Genomic DNA, 26,055 nt, shown 5'->3' with positions numbered 1-26,055 from the left:
AGCCTCAACAAACTTTGTTGGAGTGCTAGCCAGCACCTCCAAAAGACAAAGCCGCTAATGTCCTGAGCAGGGGACCCAGATCCTGTGTCTTTCAAAAAGTAGAGCCACTAGCAAGGGAGCAAATCTGGTTTCCCACCAGAGTGTTCCTTCCCCAGTCCACCCAGGGGTTTCAGGTTTACGCTCTCAGGGTGTTCTCCTGCACAGCATGTGGAAGGGTGAAGTTACTAGGCTTGTGAGCTGGATGGCTCCCTCCTTTTCCACAGGTGATCCTCCTCAAAGGGACCAGCTTGCAGGCAGGCTCCGACTCAGTGAGCCCCGTGGCTGCCTCCCAGCACTCTCCTCTCTCCTCCTGTCTTCCACCTGACCATCACCTCTCACACCTCCTCCTTCCTCCTACTCCTCCTGACTAAGAAATCTCCCTCCCCTTTTTAGGAATCTTGCCCCTTCAAGCCTCCTGTTCAGAATTGTCCAAAGTCCCTACAGGGGTGCGGCCAGCTACCCCTCAGATCTGCCTTCTGCCTCTGAGGCCCTCACAGAGAACCTCAGATCAGGGGGAAATTCCACAGAGGCTGGTCTGCAGAGCTCCTCACCCCTGTCCTAAATTTGACCCCAACTGGCTATTATTCCCGAGCCACCTAGCAGCTCTTGACTACCATTATTGGGATCTAACTCCCCCCTAGTGTAACTAGGAGGGTGGTACACATACTTATATTAACTGTGTGCATGGACCACCCCTAAGACCCCTCTAAAGCCCCCATTGTCCCACAATGTGCTACAGCCTGCTACAGTCCTAAAAATCATGATCACATCATGGTGAAGCAAAGAGACAGAACACTTTATTGTCACCAATCAAAAGTGATGTTTGGAGGCCACAAAGGGCCTCTTCCTCAAGTAGTAGCCAGATACAGAGCCCCCATCACCCCCAGTGCTCCTATCACAGCTCCATCCAGCTCTGTTCAGGCATTCCCTGTTTCCACCGCGTTCCTGTTCTCTCTGCACTGCTACAGCCCAGAATTTCCTTGTTCCTCTTCTGATAGTTCAGTCCTAGTTTTCTCCTGCACTTGCTTGTTCCAGCTCTGTTCAGGCTTTGCTTTTTTCCAGCCTGGTTCCATCCTCTACTCTGCTACACCCTGGGATTTCCTTGTGACTCTTCTTACAGTTCATTCTTTATTTTTCCTGGATTTCAAACCACACTAATGATCCCGGGAGTGGCCTGGAGGGTATTTAAGCCTTTAAAAAGGCTCTTCTTACCAGCTACCTGAGACGTATAATACTGCAGCTATTGCCTGATTGTTGCTGCTGTGGACTGCCCAACTGCTCTCACTGCCTGCCTCAGCCTTACCATTTTCCTTAATCCCCCTGGAAAACGGTGAACTCCGGCTGTACTCCCCCCCCGCTATAACCAGCTCCTGGTCTGTCTTGCTCACCCCACTATGATCTTCTCCTATTGCCTGCTCCTTGACCATGGTCACTTTCTGGCCTGCCTCCCATGCACTATAAGATCTTCCCTGCACCCCCATCCATGCTCAGATCTTGCTCTGCCACTAACAACTTCCCTCTGCTCATTCCAATCATGATCCCCCTAATCTGCTACACTTTCCTCCCTGGTGATGATAACCTTCTTGTGTGCTTCCTTACCTGCCAACCACAACCAGTTCTTAATCTACATTTCTTTCTTCTCCCCAATCACAAAGGTCCAGGTTCAGCCTTCAAACCTCAAAGTTTCTACTCTGTCACTCCTATTCCCGGTACACAATCAGTTTAGACTATGTGTCCTATGTGTCCTCCTCTCCAAGTCACAATTAAAGTGATATTACAAGCAGATTATTATTATTATTTTAAATAAACATGACTATACTCCCCTCCTCTGTGCACTGGTTTTGCACAGAGCAACCCATTTCCTTCTCTTCTCGGGTCACCCACAGCTTGCTATGGGGGCACCTGAGCAGGCTCGCTCCTGAGCTGCTGCTCTGTGTGACCATTCACACACTGAGCATGACTCGGCCCATTCTCTCCTGATTGGCTCACTGGCTGTGATTGCTGTCTCAGCCAATGAGGAGGGAGAGATCCAGGAGGGACAAGGCTTCTGTGCACATCGCGGATCCAGATGGGGCTCAGGTAAGTGTAGGGGGGCTAAAGAGATCTGAATGGAGTTGGGTTTTGAGGGATTGTGTTATGTATACCCTCCCTTAGGACCCGTTCACTCTAGAATGCAGTGCAGGAGAGCTGCGTTCCTATTGCAACGCCCTTGAGATCTGCTGCAGGGGTCAGTTCAAAGTTAACAACACCCCAAATGCAGGTTGCAAATGTCTGCACCGGCCCACACAGGATCACATGGTACAAAAGTTCCATGCAATGTGGTTGCAGTACGTTTAAAAAAGGAGTGCGTGTACTACTTTTGGTGCGGTGCACTGCATGTGAATTGCACAGGAACCTCACAGCATTCCATGTGCGATTTCACATGTAGTTTCTAGTGTGGATGGGCCCTTAAACTTTGACATCATAATCATGAATTGGAATACTTTTTGTAAAGAGCTATGAGAGCTGGGGCTTACCCAATGCTTTAGTGCCAAAATTTATTTTAGAATATTGGTGCGTGTAGAAATCACAGAACCCAATAGGAAAATATTGACATTACATCAATCCAGGGGCATACCTACAAGGATCACAGGGGTAACAATAGTGATTTGGTCCTATGCTCTAGGGAGCCCATGCAGCTCCCCTGTACACCTGGATAGGAGGGGAGGTGGGGGTGACATGTAGAGGAAACGATCCCCTCCATTTTCCTCCTGCAACCATTGAAAGCCTGCTTCTCCTTCTCTCCCTCTCACAGGCATTCATTGGCTGCAGGAGGAAAGTGGAGGGGATTGATTCCTTTATATGCCACCCCCGCCTCCCCTCCTATCCAAGTCCTGGTACTCCCTGGCTCCTCCTCACTGCCGGAATCCCCCTTTCCCTCTCCAACCAGCTGCTGTGGGGATGAGTCAGGATGGACAGTGGAAAAGAGGCTGGTAAATATGTCATTTGCCAGCCCCTTCCTTTTCTGAATGAACAATTGATACCGATCAAACTGTGTTTACTATGCTTCAGTTTGCGAATGAACAAGAAGCTCTGTACAAGGCTATTCCTGTCCATTCATTCTGTGCAGCTGAAGATGCAGAGATGGAGATGGAGAGCTGTGTCCTCAATCTCCTTTCTCTGTCTCAAAGGTGGAACATCAGAGGTCTGTTTAGACCCCTGATATTTCAACAAAGTCCAACAGGGTTCCTAAGAAAAAAAATTGAAACATTTAAAAAAACTGTAAAAAAATAAAATAAATATAATGGTAAAAAGTAATAAAAAAACTAATAACTATCAACCCCAGTGGCAGAACTACCAGGGCGTAAAGGTCACACTGGGCCCTGACATTCCACCACCATGGGGAGCCCCAAGACAGCATGAAGAAGGCCTGCTGCAGAACATATAAAAGGGCCCCAGGATCAGTGGAAAGGGCCCTTCTCCCAAAGGGAGGAGCTCCAGCCAGGGGTCAGGAGGACCCTTCTTGGTTTCTTGCACCAGGGCCCTGAGGGTTCTAGTTACTCCTCTGACAAGATCTATAATGTACCCCAATTGAAACTACTTAAACACTGAGGGTCTGAGGTAGGCAGACTATAATGCATTCATAGATCCCCGATTAGAAGCTTTCCCATGTGTGACTTGAGTAGTCTGAACACAAGCTGTAGACATTCAGTCTGAATGTGTCACTCCATGGACTTCAGGTGGAGGCAGGACTACTTTGTGGTTCAACTTTCACTTTGAAACATGGTGGTCTGCGGAGTCTGTGCTGTGTATCCTGGTGGGGGAGTTTCCTTTTTTGTGCTCATCCAGAAGTTGGCTTGAGTAAGTAGATACATACACAGAAAAGCACTTTGAATCCCAAATCCAGCAATCAAGTATATTTTACTGCCATGGGAAAACGAAGGAATATAACAATCATACCTTTTTAAGCTCTCCACTTTCAGACATAAATTAGGCCCTCTTTACCCTTGCGTAGGCTAATAGGCTACTATAGTTGTAGTAGTGTTATTACCGTATCCGTATTTTCCAATTGATTAATTGATTACAATGTTGCAAGTAGACTGGTAATACAGAAACATATAATAAAATAACAATTTATTTTCTTACAGAACTTCATACAAGAAAAACTACCTTTCATCAGTTTGCAGAAAAAATGAACATGGAACCACACCTGACTACAAAATTGACTCTGAGGGATATCTTGAGTGTTGGCTTAGATAATGTACATGACAAACCTCCTAAAACTATAGAGGATCTTCCCGGGAATTACTTAAGGAAACTTATGGCCTTAAACAGGGCTGCAAGAGACGTTCTTCTTGAGAAAGAACAGCCTACTGGTGTTGACATATATGATGATGATGATGACAACCTATTTAATTCTTCTTTGATTACAGGTGATAATCCATCTGCCTCCATTCACCCCCTGGATGTCCTGTGTCTTCTCCTGCATTGCTCAGACAGTTTTCTGCAACAAGAGATTGTAACCAAATTGTCCATGTGCCAGTTTGCTGCCCCTCTGCTGCTCCCTTCTGGTGACGGGTCACACTGCACCCTCATGCTTTGGGCAATGAGAGACATAGTGAAGAAGTGGAGACCTCAGTCATTAGCGGACAGTAAAGGGTTCAGAGAAGAAAATGTGGTCAATACTTCCATGCCAATCTTCTCATTTGTCAGACTTGGAAAAAACAAATTATCAAAATCAAAAATCCTGAATCAAGTTCTTAATCCACCTCAGCTACTTATTAACGTCTTCATACATGACAATATGGAAGGAGGGAACATTAAGAGGGAAATATCTGATGGACTGGTAGAAGTTTCCTGGTATTTTCCCTGTGGTACGTCTGATGTTTTCCCAGAACCCATCGCAGTGACCAACCTACGAGGAGACCTGGAGACCAACTGGGACCAGTTCATGATTCTGACAAGAATTTCATCAGCTGTGTTTACATTCATTGAGGATATTTCTGAGAGAGAATTCAGATTGCTATCATCCTGCCCTACCACTGACACCCAGTATTACTTCATTGTTACTCCCGGTCCTGGCAAACCTGTGAGTACACAGACACAGAAGACCCTTCAAGACTTAATGCCAGTTCTAAAGATGAAAAAATCATATGTGATAATACATGCAGGCACAGCAAATAAGGTGGAATTTGTAAAAAAACTACAAAGTACTATTATTAATTTCTTAAATGGTAAGCCAAAAGAAAATAAAATGAGAGACCTTGAGACAGAAACTCATGGATTGGACATCCAAGTGGATGAGAGAGTTCCTGAATGTCAGAAGGCCAGGGAACGTGCCAGGAGAATTACAGGAGAAATAACAAACGTGTCTGAGTATAAGAACATCACTATGAAGTTACAGGGAGATCTCTGGAGACAGTTATCTAATGTGGAAAAGGAACTTTGCAGAATGACAAGGCAAGGTGGTAAAGACACTCAATATTATCAAGATGAACTGATGAAGAAACGTATTTCACTGCATGAGGAACAATATAAGCATGATCTGCCCCATGGTATAATGCTCTTTATTGATGCAATCACTCATTTGTCTGAGATTGAGAAACAATATTTTCTGAAATGGATGAAATTTGAACTTGATTCAATTGCTAGAAATCATCTTTCTAATCTTCAAGCTGAATACAAAGAAAAATGTAACAATATCTTAATAAGGAAGAGCTCAGACAGATAGACCAGAAAATCTCTGACAGTTTTTTAGGAATTGAACATTTCCTACGTGAGATGGGACAGTTTTATGAAGCTGAATGTTCCATGGCTAAAGAAAACAAAATACAAAAAAGCCAAAGACAATTTGCTGGACTGCCAGGAATTGCTGCCGATCTCTTGATGAATGGTTTCCCATTGGAGCTAATAGATGGAGATGCCTCCAACATTCCCCTACGATGGATAACTGATGTTCTAAAGGAGCTGGATAACAAAACAGGGGGGAAATGCAGAATGAGAGTAATCACAGTGCTGGGAGTGCAGAGTACAGGAAAATCCACCCTTCTCAACACCATGTTTGGTCTGCAGTTCCCGGTGGCCAGTGGAAGATGCACACGAGGAGCCTTCATGACTCTTCTTAATGTGAAAGAGAACTTCCAGGAGGAGCTGGGCTGTGACTTCATCCTGGTGATTGACACTGAAGGGCTGAAAGCTCCAGAGTCGACTTCCTTGGAGGACAGTTATGAACATGACAATGAACTGGCCACACTAGTGGTTGGGTTGAGTGATATCACTATAATCAATATGTCAATGGAAAACACAACAGAAATGAAGGATATCTTACAGATTGTAGTCCATGCTTTTCTTAGAATGAAAGAAATAGGAAAGAGACCCAACTGTCAATTTGTACATCAGAATGTGAGTGATGTGTCTGCTCATGACAAGAACATGAGAGACAGGAAGAAACTTCTGGAACATCTGAATAAAATGACAAAATTAGCTGCAGAGATGGAAAACAAAAGTGAGATAAAAACTTTCAGTGATGTCATGCAATACAATCTGGAGAAAGACAATTGGTACATTCCTGGGCTCTGGCTTGGGGTCCCACCAATGGCTCCAGTAAATTCTGGGTACAGTGAACATGTGTCTGAATTAAAAAAGCATTTACTAGAATTAATGACAAACAAAGAATCCCTGCACAGGCCTTTAAACATTCCTGAATTTTTAACATGGATAGAAAGTTTATGGAACGCTGTAAAACATGAGAAATTCATCTTCAGTTTCAGGAACAGCCTGGTGGCAGATGCTTATAATAAACTATCTATACCTCTCCTGCCTCTGCTCCTAACTCAAACGCATTGACTCCTGCTGTTTTCCCCCTGGGTAAATGCACCTCTCCTGCCTCTGCTCCTAACTCAAACGCATTGACTCCTGCTGTTTTCCCCCTGGGTAAATGCACCTCTCCTGCCTCTGCTCCTAACTCAAACGCATTGACTCCTGCTGTTTTCCCCCTGGGTAAATGCACCTCTCCTGCCTCTGCTCCTAACTCAAACGCATTGACTCCTGCTGTTTTCCCCCTGGGTAAATGCACCTCTCCTGCCTCTGCTCCTAACTCAAACGCATTGACTCCTGCTGTTTTCCCCCTGGGTAAATGCACCTCTCCTGCCTCTGCTCCTAACTCAAAATCGCTTTCACTCCTGTTATATTCAGAACAAATGGTGTATTTTATATTTGTGTGTATGTTGAGCAGTCCTCACCTTCAGTTGCACCCAGTTTACGACTGTAGCCTGGTTCCTATGAGACATCCCCCAACATTCATGTGAGCCTTATCAGCTTCTAATTGGGGTGGAGTTGAATGCTCATTTGAGCATCTCCCTATAAATTCAGATCAGCTCATGGGGGAGATCTCTGATGGGGGGCACAGTCTCTGATGGGGGTGCTGCTTCTGACGGAGTGCGGCTTCGAAAGAGTGCGAAGCAGTTAAACACAGCAGTTGCGGCTTCGAAAGAGTGCGAAGCAGTTAAACACAGCAGTTGCGGCTTCGAAAGAGTGCGAAGCAGTTAAACACAGCAGTTGAACTAAAGCAGGAGAAAGACACAACAACAGCAAGAAACTCTACTGCATGCTGGACAGACTGCAAGCAGACACCCTGGGAAACATCTCTTACATGCCTGACTCCCACTCTGTGTACCTCTATATAATACACTCCTCCTCTTCATACTACTATCCTCTGTTCCCAAATCTCATTTCTTTACCCCTCTGCTCCACCCCAAAACTTGCACATCTCCCCCTCATTGCTATCATCTCCCTACTACTGCTCTCATCACCCCCCACAATGCCTCTTCTACTCCTTCTCATTTTCCTCTCCTCCATTCCCAAAATCCATTCACTATATCCCTCTGCTCCTCCTAAACATTTGTACATTGTGTCCTCACTGCTTCCTTCGCCCCTCTATGGCACCCACCACCTCCTCCTATTATTCCACTCTCCCACTGACCCCAACACCTCCACTAGGAGTTTCTCACGCTCCTGCACATCCCGTTCCCATGCCACCTTTCTCACCCTTCTCCTCCTCCTAGCCGCGGGAGACATCTCCCCGAATCCTGGCCCTCCACCACCTCCCTCACCCGCACAACACCCTCCCGCCGCCATGTCCTACCGCAACCTAGTATCTGTCCCCCTGCTCCCTAAAATCTCCCCCCCGTTTTCATGTGCACTCCTGAACGCCCGATCGGTGTGCAACAAGCTTACCGCCATCCACGACCTCTTTGTTTCCCGCTCCCTCAACCTCCTGGCGATCACGGAAACCTGGATCCAGCCCACTGACTCTACCTCCCCTGCTGCACTCTCCTATGGAGGTCTCACCTGGACCCACTCACCCAGACCTAACGGTCGTAAAGGTGGTGGAGTTGGTCTGCTCCTGTCACCGCGGAGCACCTTCCGAGTCCTCCCAAACCCCCCCTCCCTATCCTTCTCCTCCTTCGAGGCCCACTGCGTCCGACTATTCTCCCCAACCCCCCTGAAGATTGCTGTGATATACCGGCCTCCTGGATCCATACCCCGCTTCCTGGAAGACTTCTCCTCCTGGCTACCCTTCTTCCTCTCCTCTGAGCTACCCACCATCATTCTTGGGGATTTCAACATCCCTGTCAACCTTGACAACCCGGACACAGCCCGTCTCCTCCACTTAACCTCCTCCTTTGCACTTGCACAGTGCATACAATCCACCACCCACTCCGACGGTAATATCCTTGATCTTGTCTTCTCCAACCGCTGCGCTCCCCACAACCTCACTAACACCCCCTTCCCTCTCTCTGACCACAACCTGATCACCTTCTCTATCTCCTCGTCCTCCAACGCCTACCCCTCCAAATGTCACACTACTACCAGCCGTAACCTCCGCAACCTTAACCCTGCCCCCCTCCACTCTGCAGCTGATCAACTCCACGACCGCATCCTCCCCCTGTCCTGCCCCGACTTGGCTATGACTGCCTACAACAACGCGCTGTCAGCAGCCCTTGACTCACTAGCGCCTTTAACCACACGCAACATCAGACTCCGACCGCTCCAGCCCTGGCAGACTGATCACACCAAAACCCTCAAACGACGCAGTCGTGCCCTGGAGCGACTATGGCGCAAAACAAAATCCCAACAAGCTTTCACCTGCTACAAATCTGCCTTCCGCACCTACACCTCCTCCCTCCACGCAGCCAAACAAGCCTACTTCCTGACCCTCATCAAGGCCCTCTCCTCCAATCCTCGCCGACTCTTCTCCACCTTCAACTCTCTACTCTCTCTACCCCCACCTCCACCCAGCACCTCGCTCACCGCCCTTGAGATTGCCAATCACTTCAAAAACAAGATTGACACAATTCGCAAGGACATTGCCGCAACTCACACGCCCTCTCAACCCGTCCCCTCTCACACAGCTACCCCCTCATCCCCCCTCCCCCTCGACATTACCCGCAGGGACTTCGTCACTGCTCAAACTCCCTCCGACCCCGTTCCCCCTCACTCAGCTACCCCCTCATCACCCCTCTCCCACGGCCCCACCACTGCTCTGACCTCCACTCCCACCCCACCCTACATTCCTCATACTGAAGCTCCCCCAACACTCCACACCTTTGACCTTACTACCATTGAGGAAGTCTCCAAGATCCTCTCTGATGCCCGCCTCACCACTTGCCCCCTCGACCCTATCCCCTCACAATTCCTACGACCTCCCTCCCCCTCCATCCTACGCTCCCTCACCCACATCTTTAATCTCTCCCTCTCCTCCGGCACTTTCCCCTCCCCACTGAAGCATGCACACATCACCCCCATACTTAAAAAGCCCTCCCTGGACCCCAATGACCCGAACAACCTCAGACCCATCTCCCTGCTCCCACTTACATCTAAACTCCTCGAGCGTCTCGTCTACACCCGCCTATGCTCTCACCTCAACGACAACAACCTCCTCGATCCCCTACAGTCTGGCTTCCGCCCCCTACACTCCACCGAAACCGCCTTACTCAAACTCTCCAACGACCTTCTAACCGCCAAAGCTAATGGCCACTATTCAGTGCTCCTACTCCTTGACCTCTCTGCGGCCTTCGACACAGTTGACCACCCCCTCCTCCTCAAAATACTACACTCCCTCGGCCTCAGAGATTCTGCTCTCTCCTGGCTCTCATCCTACCTGTCACAACGCTCTTTCAGCGTTACCTATAATGCTACCACCTCCCCCTCACTCCCCCTCTCTGTTGGGGTCCCTCAAGGCTCTGTCCTTGGGCCCCTTCTCTTCTCCATCTACACCTCCTCCCTTGGCCAACTCATACACTCTCACGGCTTCAACTACCACCTCTATGCCGACGACACACAAATCTATCTCTCAACCCCCCACCTCACCCCTTCGGTCTCTGCCCAAATCACACACCTACTGAGCGACATATCAGATTGGATGTCGCTCCACTTCCTTAAACTGAATCTCTCCAAAACCGAGCTCCTTGTCTTCCCCCCAGCCCGAACCCCACCCCCCATTGACTTCTACATCACATCCAACAACGCCAATATCAAACCCGCTCTGCAGGCCAGAGTACTTGGTGTCATTCTGGACTCCAACCTATCCTTCCAGCCCCAAGTCCAATCTTTAACAAACTCGTGCAGACTCCACCTCCGCAACATCGCCAAAATCCGCACGTTCCTAACCCCAGAAACCACTAAACAGCTCATCCACTCCCTCATCATATCACGACTCGACTACTGCAACTCCCTCCTCACTGGCCTGCCTCGCCGCTGGCTATCCCCGCTTCAGTCGATCCTGAATACGGCTGCCAGACTCATTCACCTTTCCAACCGCTCCATTTCCGCCACCCCCCTCTGCCAATCCCTCCACTGGCTTCCGATTGCGCAACGGATCAAATTTAAAATCCTAACACTGACGTACAAAGCTGTCCACCATACTGCCCCGAACTACATCACTGACCTAATATCCAAGTACCGCCCAACACGCACACTCCGCTCCTCACAAGACCTCCTTCTCTCTAGTTCCCTGGTCTCCTCCTCCCATGCCCGCCTCCAGGACTTCTCCAGGGTGTCACCCATCCTCTGGAACTCCCTGCCCCAACCCATCAGATTATCACCTACTCTCCTCTCCTTTAGGCGCACCCTGAAAACCCATCTCTTCAGGGAAGCCTACCTCACCCCCTGCTAACTTGCCGACCTCCTCCACTCTTCCTACCACTCCATCCCCCACAGCTATCTCCTCCTGTACCACTATCCCATCCCTTCTAGATTGTAAGCTCGAAAGAGCAGGGCCCTCGATCCCCTCATGTTTTGCATTGTATTGGTATTGTTCTGTCACATGTTCTGTCCCCCTTTGTAATGTACAGCGCTGAGTGAACTATTGGCGCTTTATAAATACTGTATAATAATAATAATAATAATATACGATACTCACAGTGGGAATGGGAGTTCAGAAAAGCTGTCCATGATTGGCTGATCCGTACAGAGACAAACGTTAAGAATCAGACTGCAGAGAGTCTAAGTGATGGACTTTGCTTTAAATTTAAAAATGAGCTCAACAGTTTGTTGATTAGTAAAGAAATTAAAATGTTAGAACTGCTGGAAAACTACTTTGACAATAAAAATGAAAATGTTCATCTAATAGAACGATACAAACAAGATTTTATTCTGAGCACAACATTCCTGAAGGAGGAAATGAAAAGAAATTCTCTTCTGAAGTTGGATGAGGCTGTTTCTATTCAGAAAGGGAAATTCAAAATTCAGACAATGCAAAGTAATGCCCAGAAATTGATTGAAGACAAAATCACAGATCTCAAGAGGTGCCAAGAGAAAAAAAGAATGCTGAATAATGTACAGTTAAAGAGAGAATTTGAGGAGATGTGGAAGAAGACATTGAGAGATCTACAGATTGAGAAATTAAAAATGCACATTGTCAGTAGATCTATGTTACAGCAGCTAATGAATGACATGAGCAGTAAAGGATCGGCTGTAAATGAACACTTACTGGGTGTGAAGGACTTGGCAGATATCCCACAGACTGATTTCCAGATTGATGAGAAATATTCTGAGAGTGGATGGTGCAAGATACTGAAAGAAACAGTGTCAGATGAAATTGGTTGTAGGTCCCGAAATGAGCATTTTGACAAAATAAATGATTTTGCTCATTCTCTTATAGAGAACTGTGACCAATATATCACAGGGAAGGTGAGGACTGGAGAGGACTATTGTGACAACTACTGCCTGGAATTACTTCATATGATTACAACAGAGATTTCTAAACAGTCCAAAAATCTTCATTTGTCCACATGGTTTGAACTGGATATCAAGCTTCAGATTCTTGGGAAAGCTTCCAGAGAATTTCAGGAGATGCATGAGAAATTCATTAAAGAGAACGATCCAAAACTGTGTTTGGAGAAACTAAAGCCGGGATATTTAGAAACATTTATCAGTCTATTTCAAGAGAAAGATATTTGTCAGACTAAAGCCAAAGAATTCTGTGATCGATGCATAAAACCAGCAATGAGGGATCATGTTTTCCACCATCTTGGGCAAAAAATAATGGATAGCATAGTAGAAAGTTCAGACAACAAGACATTCAGCAGTAGAACATTTTTTCAAGATTTCTTACTGAAGGAGCTGCTAGAAGAAATGTCCTTTCAGGAATATGTGAAGTATATACGGTCATATGAGGAATATACAAGAGCCCGGATACTGCATTACACTGAAACATATGCAACACCCCAAATCCTAAAACCATTACAAGAAGATCTGCTCTCTTCACTGGACACAAAGATAAGATCGGCTCTTACTGAAGACAACTCTCTTAAAAGTTTATCTGTCTCAGATTTTTTTAAAAGTGTATGTGAGATACTAAAGGAAGAATTAGTAATCCCACAGAATGAGATGCAAGCGGTCACTTTCCAGAACAAGGCTGATGTTGGCCAATTTTCATCTGACATTCAGCTCTTCCTCCAAGATACAGAAACAGAAGTCTTATCAGAGCTGCAATCTATGGATATAAAGTTTGTACTCTCCAGGGTGGAGGTGAAGCCTCAGGATGAATTGTTCAGGAAGATTGTTGGCTGTGGGAAGCAATGTCCATTCTGTGGTGTCCCCTGTGAGGCCGGAGGTGATGAACACAAGGAGCACTTTGCTACCATCCACAGACCTGAAGGCCTGGGAAGATACAGATGGATTTGTACTCAAAAGTTACGCACTGATATATGTAGTACATCTGTTGTGTCTAAAGGAAAATTTAGAAATTCAGACACAGAATCCAAACCACACCCATACAAAGAGTATCGTACCATTTATCCAGACTGGTCCATCCAACCAGATCCCAGCATCGAGTCATCAGATTACTGGAAATATATTTTTGTTACATTTAATGAGAAATTTGCTGAAGAATACAAGACAAAACCATCAAATCTACCAGACGGCTGGAAATCCATCACAAAAGAAAAAGCTCTGCAAAGCTTAAAGAAAATGTTCAACAGCTAAACAGAGAAGACAAATCACCACAACGTGTAATTCATCATCCAAGTCATTGTCTGCAAATAGTTTACACTTATGAAAAATAAAAACCTTTCCATGGATTTTCTCTAATTGGAAAAACATTTCAAATATTTCCCTCACCACCACGGCCACAGTAACCAGGGTGTGACAGAATGTCTGAGAATCCTCATCCCCCCCCATGATATAATGGGATCATTGCTTCTCCCAGAAGATTCCAGAACATTCCAAGTCATATTACAGGTGGTGGTTGTATCCATGGACTATGACATTCCTAACACTGCACTGGAAATGTTATAGATGATCTCTCTCTAGGAATGATCATCTGATTCTATGTTTTATTGTACTACACATTATAATATAATAAGACAGAACCTCCATTTAGCTCTCATGTTGATGGATTTCAGCATTTGCTCTAAAACAGACCATCTCAGTGTCTACAGAACAGAAGTCGGGAAGATTATTACAAGAAGGTTTGTTAGAATATCTGTAATGTATGTGGAAGCCCCGGAGAGGATTGTTTCCCCAACAACACTGGAGTTTCACATATAGAGGGGAATTTATCAAAACTGGAGCAGACAGAATCTGGAGCAGCTGAGAATGGCAACCAATCAGCTTCTAGCTTTTATTTTCAACGCTTAACCGGACAAGCTGAAGATGGAAGCTGATTGGTTGCCATGCTCGTCTGCTCCAGATTCTGTCTGCTCCAGTTTTGATACATTCCCTTTATAGTGTTTCGGTATATAGTATGTGTATGGGGGTTGGTTTACTAAAGGCAAATAGACTGTGCACTCTGCCAGTGCAGTTACTCCAGAGCTTAGTAAATGAGGGAGTCACTTTGGGTGGGGGCCCATGGAACCCAGCTCACTTTGAAGAGGTGGGGAGACCCCTGTCTCAGCTCCCCATATCCCTATTATGTGTTAGTCACCCTGTGCCTGTTAGGGGTACAGGGTGATCTCTCCTAATATTGGGGTGGGGGGTTGTGGATTGTCTCCAGCAGCTCTCCCTCCTGATGGGACTGTCTGCTGGTGTGAAGTTTGAATACCTGTGTGATTCTTGTTACTAAATGTAGATTGGCCCACCCTGTGTCATTATGCAGGGAGGGGGGTTGTCCCCTGAGTGTATATATCTTGTGTTCAAATTAATTAGTGTACCTCCTGGTTCACTTCAAGACTGGTGTCGTCTGGATCTTGGGGTAACAATAGTCACTGGTCTCGTGTTCCAGAGCCTGAGAAGCAGCTTCTTGATGGAGATACCCAGTTGTGGGTGTTTGGGGTTCATTACACAGGTAAAGCTTTGCTTTGTGAAGAATACCCAATCACCTGCAAGGGAAATGAAAAAAACAGCATTTTGCTTGCAAGTGATTGGATGATGGAAATCATGATTGATCTTCCGCTCATTTACTAAGCTCTGGAGCAACTGCAAAGTGCGCCGTCTATTTGACTTTAGTAAATCAACGCCCATGCTTTACTATATGGTTACATTCAAAGACCTGAACAGCCCTTCCCTTACAACCATCAGAAATGATTTTGTTCACACTGAGGGATGTATTTCTATAAATGTGATCATAGCAATCCACCCAGTGAAAGTGCATGTACATGTGTTCTGTGTGAATATAAACACATGCCATTAGGCTACTTCCTGTGCTGGATTTGTTTGTTTTTTTTTATACCTCAAAAGGGAAAATACCAAAGACAAATGTTTTTTATTGATCTGGAAAATACTGGATTTGGCCACTAGAAGGTGCTAAATATTATTGGAATTCTCTATCGTATTTATCACCATCTAGTGGCCAGACGCGGTATTTTCGATTTTAAATAAATGAAAAGCGTTCATCCAGCACAGGACACAGACTAATGCCATTTGTTTATTTGCCCCATTCACCCAGAACAAATGTGCGTTCACTTTCACTGGGCGAGTTGCTATGAGCAGTTTTTTATATAAATATACCTATATGGTTTTCAAATAAATATTCTTTTTCATGTGTATATTCCATGTATAACCGCAATGCACAATCATGGTAATCTCAGTCATGTATTCTTCCTATTTCTGCTTCATGTATGATTTGGAAATATGTATCCTTTCTCATTCTCTTTGTTTTGCTGTACCCAAGATAACTGAATTGTGTTGTTTTTGTAATGATTATTTGGGTGTCAGAAGTGACGTTCAGAGGGTGAGCGTTAGGGGTAGGTAGGTGTAAGTAGCTGGTTAGATTAGATTGTCTGTTTAAAGCTGACCTGTCATCAGATATACTCTTTATTTTAACTAAATAATTGTGAATGTTTAGCACTTCCAGGTCTTCATTACCTCTCACAGAGATCACAGTGCTCCCTGACTATACCTTCATCTGCTTGTCTCTCCAGAAGGACATCACCATCTTTGTTCAGGCATCATCCAGGGTCACTATCATCAGGACTGAGATGTTGGCTCAGAGATGACACAATCATACAAATCCTGGTCCCTGTGCAGTTCTTGGCAACATTCACATATGCCTGACACAGATCAGCCTCTGCCGCAGCCTCTCACCTTCTGACTTGTTACACTGGTCTGATCACTGGGGGAGGGGAGACTGAGGAAATGCTTCCTCCTGCCTGCAGTAGACTGATGACATCATCTAAGCCTAAGCAAAGTTGCAAACTGGAGCTCAGGAATGGATTTCAATGATAACAAATGATGGTGTTTACTGTGACGGTCACTAACCCATCCATGCCGTCTTATAGAGTTACTGAGAGGTCTCCATCAAGGATTGGGTTTAGGAAGCAGATTACAGTCTCGGGGTTTGATGTGATAACCAGTTTTTGTCAATGAATTGTAAATTTCACTGGTGCTAAGAACACCTAACAGAGGTAATGAGAACATAAATAAACACTTTTATACTCATCTTGTGGTCTTGAGTTATCTTTTAACCCCTCGCAGGCTGGCCCCTGTACATGTATGACCAGTCCACTCCCCTATCATGGAAGTACCAGTATGTCCTCGGAGGACTGAGCTCCTGCACACTGGCAGCCCTGTTATCGTGCTGTGATTGGACAGAGTGGATCACAGGAAAAAGGTACAGAGCCAATGAGAGTTGCTCTGTGCCATGTGATTACTGTGATCAATCCCAGCATCACAGAAAGCAAAAATAGACTGCAGCTACCAGCAGTGTGTCACTTATTGGTGTTATTTATTCACCACTGGGATTTTACTTTTTTGCTATATAAATGAAAAGTCCAAAAATTTTGAAAAAAAGTGTTTTTCTTATAAAATTTTGCAAATAAATAATCTTTCTTCATAAATCTTGGCCAAAATGAATTCAGTTATCTTTTTAGTAAAAAATATAGTAAAAAATATATAAGTACCTGTAATAAATAAATAGTTAATGGCCAAGCATAACACCCCTTCACAACCAGAGTGGCCATCACCCTGGTCTGTCATACGTTCCTTTAGCCCAGTGTTTCTCAACTCCAGTCCTCATGGACCCCCAACAGGTCATGTTTTCAGGATTTCCATTATTTTGCACAGGTGATTTGATCAGTTTCACTGCCTTAGTAATTACCACAGCTGTTTCATCTGAGGGAAATCCTGAAAACATGACCTGTTGGGGGTCCATGAGGACTGGAGTTGAGAAACACTGCTTTAGCAAGTGGTACATATGGTGGTCCCTAGCAATGGCAATATAGCCTATACTAGACAGCATACTCTCTGTACTGTACCTTCTCTAACTCTCTAATCCCCAGATATAAGCCCTGTTATTTGACACACCATGCATGCACACCTTTACAGAGACTGAAGTAGTTAAAGGTAAGTCCATGTAAGTCCTTAGGTTCCAGATCCCACAGGGAACCCCAAATGGGCCCCCTGATGGGGCAGGGATTGACAAAGTGAGGCCCCTTTCACACGATCAGTCTGATTGGGTCCTACTGTCCGTTTTCAGGTGGACACAATCAGACCCTCCGTTGTCCTCTATGGAGTGGCAGATGTAAATGACTTGTGTCCGTTTATACCCACCTACCTCCAATCTGATCAGATCCTCTACAAACAAACGGAAGGGGATCGGTTCCCCCTCCATCTGGGCGAATCGGATCGAAGGGAAGTCAGGTGTAAAAGAACAGCCAGTCTGTTTACATCCGAATGCCCATAGAGCAGAGCTGGTTGTGTCTGTCTTCACTCTTCATGAGCAGAGCAGAGACTGACCTGTTATACGCCCGCTAGCTCTGCTCAGATCAGTGGACAGATCCCCCGCTGAGCATGCGGAGTCTGCCTTATGGCCGCCTAGGAGCCTAATGGCTACATCATGTAGGACAGAACTGTCTTGGGGCAATGAAGTGCCCTATTTACATGGTCTGATCTGTGAGGGGCAGATAACTTTCTGAGAGAACCTAGCTAGCAGTGATAACCCTTTCCTCTCAGATCTACCAACCTAGCAGACCAACCTAGGGGCACAGTGCACACATCTACCTGTATATTGTAACTATTTAGCTGTACAAATTACACAGTTGACCCAAATGGCTTCAGAGCTTGATTCAGCATGAAGGAGACATTTTACCCCTTTGGAGGCACCTGATTACTGGGGTTTGAGGTGAAAAGTAAGATAGGTGCAATAGGATTATATCAGGTAGTAAAGGGTCACTGGTCATCCCTCTAAATAGATTCTACAGAAATTTATTGATAAAGAAAATTTAAAGCGCTGCTTGCCTTCATAACAGTCGGGTGCCACAAGGTGGATTAGGAAATTTGAAATAAAGAAATGCCACAAATTAGTCTTGGGGGGGGGGGGGGGGGTGAAATTCTTGTTGTCTCTATAGGGGACAGAACAGATGATGTTTTGGCAATAGAAGAGTTACACGTACCAATGACAAACATGATGGAGCTAGGCTTAATAGACCTTTTCAGGTTGACAAGATGCATCTCCCTGACTTTTCCAGAGCTTCTCCCATCCTCTGGAACTCTCTCCCTTAATCTATCTGGCTACCCCCTACTCTGGCTGCCATTAGGAGATCCCAAAAAATCATCTCTTCAGGGAAACCTATCATGCCTCCGAATAGACATTTATCACTTTCATTAGCCCATCCCCCACAGTTATAACCTTTTGTACCACTTGCCCCACCCTATTAGATTGCAAGCGCTTAGAAGTGGGGCTCTCTTAATCCTCTTGTTTTGATTGTATAGTAACTGTACTGTCTCCCTTTATATTGTAAAGCGCTGAGCATACTGTTGGTGCGATATAAGTCATGTATAATAATAATAATAATAATGATAATAGTAATCATCTATCCAAAAAAAAAAATATTGTGGAATTTATAAAAGAGATACAAGGGAAGAGGAAGGAAGAGGTAAGAAAGGACAGGTGGGGGTCATGTCTTCTCATCAGATACTCAAGGGCAGATTTACTAAATCTGGAGAGTGCAATGTCTGGTGCAGTTCTGCACAGAAACCAATCAGGTTCCAGATTATTGTCAAAGCTTCATTGAACAAGCTGAAGACAGAAGCTGATTGGCTGCCATGCACAGCTGCACCAGATTCTGAGTGCTCCAGTTTTCATAAATCCCTCTCTAAAAAAACGTTCCCACCTGCATTAAAGAAGAAGTTACAACAGGCTGCAGCATTAGATAATAAAATAAATCGTGGTATGAAATGAAAGTACACATAGTTCACTATGATAGGCAGAAAAATAGGCAAAAGCAGAGGTTGTTGCCTATTGTGGGAGCAGTAGATTCCTCACAAGGCAGTCCTAGGCCATCTCTACATACACTAGGCTCCCAAAATATGTTAAATAGTTGGGGTTCACAACAGGGGGTTTAGGAAGAGGAGGAGAGTTTCTTTTAGGTGGGAGTCTTTCAGGGTGCCCCCCACTCTCACAATGTTGGAATTATGGGAAGGTAGACCACTAAGCTAGAAATTGTAGAAAGCGGTTTATTCAGAATGCCTGAGCCACTCTTTTCAAACATACTACTTCCTAGCAGGTCCACAGACTAGACTGACTGAACTAGACCAATATAGATGGAGCCCCAGAGAAGCAGATGAATTTCCTGTGATGGTCTTTGCAACAAGTGCATTTCAGGAACCTAATGTAACACTTTTGAATGAGAGCCAATCGTTGCATTTTTGGATAGATATTGGAGCCATTGTCACCCGCATAGAGAGAGAAATGCCCGTAGCGAATAGGGAAGAATGGAAATAGCGCAGTGCATACATGACGAGGCCCAGAGTGGTGTAGGGAACGGAAGGGGTTAAATTTAGTTCCAGGGGGTGGGGAATTGATTGGGAATTATATTATTGGCAGATGTGGAGTGTAGGAGGGGTCTGTGGTACCTTAGGGTGGGGGGTTCTGCGGAAGGGGCGTCAGTGGAGCAGGACGTGGCGAGGACCAGAGCTTCCCTCCCGCCCTCCCTGTTTTTGGTTAGGTATAGGGTCTTGTCCGGGGGCAGGTGAGTAAGACAGTGAAACAGAACACGACCACAAGAACAAACTGGACACCAGTTGGAAGGGGGTTTTTCCGTTGGTTCATGGGCGGTTGTTGGTCTTTGGAGGCGGTTCTCATCTTGGAAGGTAATACAATGGTGTGGGACCCCATCCGTGGTATGGGGGGCCCGGTGGATATTCCCAGTTAACCAAGGTTTAACTGGAAGGTGGTGGTGCTGCACTGCGGACGGTATGGTTGTCTCCGAGCTGGTTGGTTGCGGCTGGAGGCCTAGTGTATAGGGTTGTCCGCAGGTGCATTTTGGATCGTTTGTGGGTGCCTTTGAAGACCAACAACAATTCTTTGGTTTTCCGTTAAGGAACGGTTGATGTATGTTAAAATGTGAAGTTGTTAATAAAAGGTCATGTTGGCCATTTACTCCAAATGGTGTCATGTTTTCTGTAAAGTTTAGTTGGTTAAGGGGGGTGTGGAGGGGTATGGATAGGTAATGGTGGAAGTAGGAGTGGACAAGCCTATCTATGGTGCATTAGTCATGATACACTTGTGATTCCCATATCAGGACCCATTATGGAGACTCGGGTTTCTTTGGGGAGATACACTGCACTCATTTTGCCCAACTGGCCCACATCAAAATGGAGAATGTTGTTCTTACAGAATCTGTAGTTTTTGCCCCTCTCAGCAGTCTACTTTGTAGGAACCTGATCACTAGACATAACTTATCTATTTATTGTATCCCTCAAGGTGTAGTTTGTGAAATACCTGAAGGGGCAGAACAATGTATTATGATGCAAGGTGACATACGGAGCATTCAGAAAGAATTCAGACCCCCTTCACTTTTTTCAATGTTGTTATGCTGCAGCCTGATACTACAGTTGTTTAAATACATTTTTTCTCATTAATCTACATTCAGTGTCCCATAATGACAAAGTGAAAACAGAATTTTAGAAATGTTTGCAAATTTATGAAAAAGGAAAAATGGAAATCTCACATTGGCATAAGTATTCAGACCCTTTGCAACAACACTGGAAATACTCAGGTGCCTCCCATTTCTCTTGATCGATACTCAGATGTTTCTACACCCTGATTGGAGGCCACCTGTGGTAAATTAAATTGATTGGACAACATTTGGGAAGGCACACCCCTCTTTATAAAAGGCCTCATAGCTGGCAATACATACTGTATCAGAACAAAAGCCAGAAGGTCAAAGGAACTGCCTGCAGAGACAGGATTATTGCAAGTACAGAGCTGGGAAGGCGACAAAAAAATTCTGCTACACTGAAGCTTCCCAAGAGCACAATGGCCTCCATAATTCTCAATCAAAACAAGTTTGGTACAACCAGGACTTTTCCAAGAGCTGGTCGCCCAGCCAAACTGAGCAATCAGGGGAGAAGGACTTTAGTAAGAGAGGTGACCGAGATCAAAGCAGAAAACAACCCAATGCTTAAAAGTGCCGGGCTCATGGCACTCATACTCTGTGCAGGGATCACAAAAAAGGTTGCAATAATAAACAAAACTATGTGAACCCACAAAGATATATATTGTATACAAATGCTTAGCAAATGACAAGAGCAGGTAGCCCATATACAGGGGAAGGCAAGAGGTGGAGATCTACCTGAACAACACGAAAGAGACCAAAGATCACCAGGGTTCAGTGCCATTTAATAAAAAAAGAAATGAACTAGCGAGGCCTTGTTGGTAGGGCAGTGGATGGTGTCAGTTTTTATTTTTTACAATGTTATTTTTTATTTTTTTAATAATTTTTTAGGAGTCCTGTTGGGGGGCTTTGGTGAAAGGGGAGCACATAGGGGACTGGGAAGCAGAAAAAAAGAGGAAAAAGGATGGGGGGGGGGCAGCGGGGAGACATTTACTGGAACTGATTCCCTGGATTTACCTCCTGCAGAAGCTGTAGGCTGGTGGGAAGGCAAGGAGGAGAAGTTGGCTTTCAGCTGCTGCGGGAGGAAAATAAAGGGGATCATAGGAAGACAGGTAATTTAAAAATCTGAATTCCCAGCATGTGGTGGTTGGCCTAAGGTGGCTGCCTAAGAAGCCTTATACTATGTGCCAGAATAGGGCTGTTTGGGCAGCCATCTTAGTGTGCCAGGGTAGGGGGAGCTGTAAAATCCTCCCCTTTCCCCCATAGCAGTGTCTTCTGCTTCCTTAACATCACCCCCCATACATAAGCAGTGTCCTACATGTCTACACAGAGGAGAGTGGAAGGCAGCACAGATCTGGAAGGAAAGCAGGAGCGGGAGCTGCCATTCTGACTTTTCACATTCACAAGCTGGTGATTGGTTGCTTAGGACCGCCCTGTGTCCTAGCAACCAATCACCCGTGGGTTATCTTGAAAAGTTAATTTGGCCAACTCCTCCTCCCTCCGTCCTGAGCTGTGTTGCCTCCCGCTCTCCACTGTGCACTGATGGCAGAGGAGGCCGGCGGAGGAGGATGAGATGGAGGAGGCTGGATCTCAATGGGGTTCAGATAGGGTTGCCACAGGTTCTGTGGCTGATTAAGGTGGTAACTAAACTCACTTAGCGAATTCCGCAACACACCACAATCGCACCCCATTCATGCGAACTGCTGCAGGTGTGTATGTTAAGTTAACAACACCCTGAAATCGGTCAACAAAACGCCTTGCGATGTGCAGAATCGGATCCCATAGGTGTGAATACCCATGTGGTCTGATTCTAGTGCGGACCAAAAAAAGGGTCCTGCGCTGTTTTGGTGAGGATTTCCCCCACTTCCTGACCGGTCCATTTTTTGCATCACAGCGCTGCGTTACTTTAACTGACAATTGCGCGGTTATGCAACGCTGCACCCAGATTAAATTTACATCCTTTTTACCCAGTAATTGAGCTTTCTTTTGTTGGTATTTGATTGCCTCTGCGTTTTTTATTTTTTGTGTTATAAGCAAAAAAAGACTGACAATTTTGAGAAAAAAAACAATATTTTGGACTTTTTGCTATTAAACAAGTCCAGTAGAAAAATGTAAAAAAGCTAATTTCATCATAAATTTAGGCCAAAATATATTCTGCTCAGTGTCTTTGTTAAAAAAAAATTCCAATACGTGTAAATTAATTGGTTTACGTGAAAGTTTACAAGTGGCAGTATAGCGACTGTATCCCCCCACTGTGACCTCCCCCATAAGCTGGTCTAAATTTATAGCGAGATGATCAAATGAGCAATTCTTCTCCCCAATTAGGAACTGATAAGGATCACATGAATTTGGGGGGAGGTTGATCAAAACCAGACCAACCACAGACACAGGCCAAAGTCATAAAAGATGATTGATTCTCTAGTCACAGAAAGGGAAAAGGAGGTGAGCATCAATCACCACAAACAGACAAAAAGATCGAGACTAATTACCCTGAGCTGTGCAGAAAGTCAGTGCGTAGCAGGGAGACAGTTCAAGGTGGAGATCACACAGCAGCATTTACCTATGAAAAAGCAGAGAGGACATGATCAGGGGGCTGTGTTCAACTGATGTTTTGCACTCCAGCAGAAGATGCACTCACGCAGGACAATGCCCCCCGTCTTCAACTGTACTCCCAGTTATTTTGGTTATTTGTTAATAAATTACCATTATGGACAATTTTCACCACAATTTGGTGTTGGGCTGATTTATGTTTTAGTTATATAAGAGAAGAGGAGTACTATAGGCATAAGGGGTATTGTTTGTGTGAGATGGGTGACATCTGGTTTACCCTACTCAAGAGAATTCTTCTGTTCTCTGGAAAGCAGAGGAAGCAATCAAACCAACAGTGGCTGAAACACTGAACAGACCTACCTAATCACACACAGTGAGGCAAGTTACATTTACCTCATAACAAGAATACAATTCCACTGAACACAGTGAGCCAGAATGAAATCTACCCAATCCGAGCACCTATCTATCTACAGTCATTTATGAATAGCTGAAGCAAATCGAAGGGTCCTGCACAGTTTCCACACCTGACAGATGTTTTTTTAAATCAGGAGTTTATAAATATGTCTGTGAGAGAAGGAGAGAAGCGCCTCTAAGTGCAATATGTCTCTTTATTTAGGTATACAGGTAGGAACACTCACATAGATAGGATAATTAGAAGCATAAAAACCGTGGTTAATTGGTGACCAACGGTAAGGTGGGTATCCATGGTGGAGAGCTGTCATCTGTATGGGGTATGGAGAGGTCAACGTGCCGCTGGAGCAGTGTGGTGGCTGGAGGGGAACAGCGGTGAAGCTGGCTGGCGTGCAGGTCCTCCCTCAGAGCCGGGTGGAACGCAGGCTGGAACGCCAGATACTCAAGGTGCACTGCAATGCGTTTTCGGAGCATGCGCTGGCCACGCCACTGCGTTCTAGCGTGCATTCCACCCGGCTCTGAAGGAGGACATGCACACCGGCCGGCTTCACCGCTGTTCCCCTCCAGCCACCACCCTGCTCCAGCGGCACGCTGACCTCTCCATACCCCATACAGATGACAGCTCTCCACCATGGATACCCACCTTACCATTGGTCACCAATTAACCACGGTTTTTATGCTTCTAATTATCCTATCTATGTGAGTCTTCCTACCTATATACCTATATAAAGAGACATATTGCACTTAGAGGCGCTTCTCTCCTTCTCTCACCTACAGAGTCTGCTACAGTCTATTTGGAAGCCTTGCCCTCAGTGCTACACGGACCCCCACGCTCATCTTCCTTATACAGCCATAGCTACCACCATTACCCCACACCAGGATTACCCAGGACTTCTAGCAGTGCTTGCGCTGATTACACCCTCATTTCTATAAAGATGTCTGTGCCTGGAGTTCTGTTTTAAAAGTCCTCTGGACCACAGACACACTATCCCAGCTGGTGTAACAAATGGAACAGCCACTAAGGAAGGACCTCAGTCCTATCAAATCATACATAGTGCATATCAGTAATCTATTATAGATCATTTGCTCATTTATTTGTATATTTATCTGTGTATTTAGCTGCTTGCCCAGGTTTCAGCTTAAACTATAAGTTGGTGCACATAGAAGAAATGAATTTTCTGTGGCACAGCTTTGACAATACATAGGGTGGGGTAAAATGAAACAAGTAAAGTGAAAGTTAGTGAAGCATCCGAGATGCTCTATATAAAGCGAGCCGTCAAGACGGAGCTCATAGTCACCAGAGGAACCGAACGCTTCACACCGATAGTGCAGTGTGACTGAACCTCGGCACTGCTATACCAAGGTAAGATAATCAAGGAGGGCCATCCACTATCTGGGGTCACAAGGGGCTCTGCTAATATATATTATATTTTTATTAAACATGCTTTATATTTGTAATTTTGTTATATTTCTACTTTTACTGCATTAAAAGTCATCTATCACTTACAGTAGACCAGTGGTTCTCAACCTTATTGGGACCAGGGCCCTGTAAATTCTTCAAAAACCTTTTATGACCTAATAGCTAAAAAACAAAGGTTTATACTTTCACAATAAAAAATGGGAATATAAAATATGTGTTGAAATGCTGTAGGGCTCTGAATTGGGCTGGATATCGCTGTGGGGGGATGGGAGTTCTAGAGGGAGGGAATTAGGGGACTACGCAGCAGGCTTGGTGGCCCTGTAAAGGGTGACTTTTCTGAAGGGAACCTGGGGAAACTGTGGGGAATGGGGTCTTTCCAAGAGGCTGGGTTCTTTGCAAATGCAATATGGAAGAATGTATGGCTCTGCAGGGGCTGGACGACAGTATTGGAAATTGAGTCACCGTGAGGAAAACTGGAGGATCTGCAGCAAGCAAGGCGGTGTTTCAGGGTGTTGGATGGCACTGTGGGAAGCTGGAGGGTACTGCAGGATTTTAGGGGGTGTGAGGGCACTGTGAGGGGATGAGGGGCACTACAGGCCACTATGGAAGGTTGAGGGGCACTATGAGAGGTTAGGGGATCTGCAGCTGGCTGGATGACTGGAAAGAGGGAGGCCATGGCTCAGCAGTTGAAAACCACTGATTTAGATAATCTGGGAGTCACAAGACAGTGCCACGATCCCACTCACCAGGTGACAATTATTATCATTAGCGGTATCTGTCTTTTACATCTTACCTGTCTGAGTCGCATATCCCCTTTTCAGTTGATGGCACAAAAAAATCCATTGTGTTAGGTGGTGATCATCCCTCTGTTTGATTCCC

General features: G+C 45.4%; 1 pseudogene; it reads left to right on the top strand.

Annotated features, from left to right (window-relative positions):
- The first annotated feature begins 4,166 nt into the window (after window positions 1-4,166).
- Window positions 4,167-16,398, top strand: LOC149435981 (up-regulator of cell proliferation-like; annotated as a pseudogene).
- The last annotated feature ends 9,657 nt before the right edge of the window (window positions 16,399-26,055 follow it).

The sequence above is a fragment of the Staurois parvus genome, unplaced genomic scaffold (genome assembly GCF_062004578.1).
Source record: "Staurois parvus isolate SC_StPar_1 unplaced genomic scaffold, SC_StPar_1.0 ptg001435l, whole genome shotgun sequence".
NCBI classification, from domain to species: domain Eukaryota; kingdom Metazoa; phylum Chordata; class Amphibia; order Anura; family Ranidae; genus Staurois; species Staurois parvus.
This window is presented reverse-complemented; position numbering and strand designations above follow the sequence as displayed.